We start from the raw sequence: 583 nt of genomic DNA on the forward strand, positions 1-583 counted from the left end.
AAAAAAAAAAAAAGGGTCTACGAGGACACGCACTTTTCCTCTGTTTCTTCTTCTCCTCTTTTTCCTTCTTCTTTTCATCTTCGTCGTCGTCATCCTCGTCCTCGGCGGCACCGAGCAGCGTGAAAATAATTCCAGTTTGAGAGTTGACGCCCACCGCCGTGACCACCATTTTCCCCGAGCCTTCCATCACGTGGGTGCCTGTCGGAGCGAGGAGGCAGAGGGAAGCAAAGACGCCGCTTGAGTTTCTCAGCGTTTGCGGACCGAAATGCAAGCCCCGCTAGATGTACTTGCCAAGCGAACGGAACACTTGACACACTGCTTTTGACACACTCGTGTAAAAAGCCGCAAAGTGCCGTTCGTGGCGACATGCTAGCATCGCAATCCAACATGGGAGGCTCGGGAGTTACCCGACAACAGCATCAAATCTTTCTCCTGCGTCTTCTTGACATGATCCGACTCCCCCGTGAGCGAGCTCTCGTCGATCTTCAAGTCGTTCCCTTGGATGAGGAGGCCGTCGGCGGGCAAAAGGTCCCCTGCGAAGCGCGCAGAGTTCCAAGTTAGCGTCGCAAAAGTCAAGCGAGTC

The 583-nt window shown here is 53.9% G+C and overlaps 1 long non-coding RNA gene across 1 annotated transcript; it reads right to left on the minus strand.

The window, feature by feature from the left end:
• Positions 1–33: 33 nt before the first annotated feature.
• On the minus strand, positions 34–559 carry LOC109508769 (uncharacterized). Its single transcript, XR_002166769.1, has 2 exons — positions 408–559; positions 34–198 (listed from the first exon to the last, which is right to left on the minus strand). It is a non-coding gene; the product is annotated as an uncharacterized LOC109508769 (long non-coding RNA).
• Between the last annotated feature and the right edge of the window lie 24 nt (positions 560–583).

Source organism: Hippocampus comes, unplaced genomic scaffold, assembly GCF_001891065.2.
Source record: "Hippocampus comes isolate QL1 unplaced genomic scaffold, H_comes_QL1_v1.1 C16600556, whole genome shotgun sequence".
In the NCBI taxonomy this organism is placed as follows: Eukaryota; Metazoa; Chordata; class Actinopteri; order Syngnathiformes; family Syngnathidae; genus Hippocampus; species Hippocampus comes.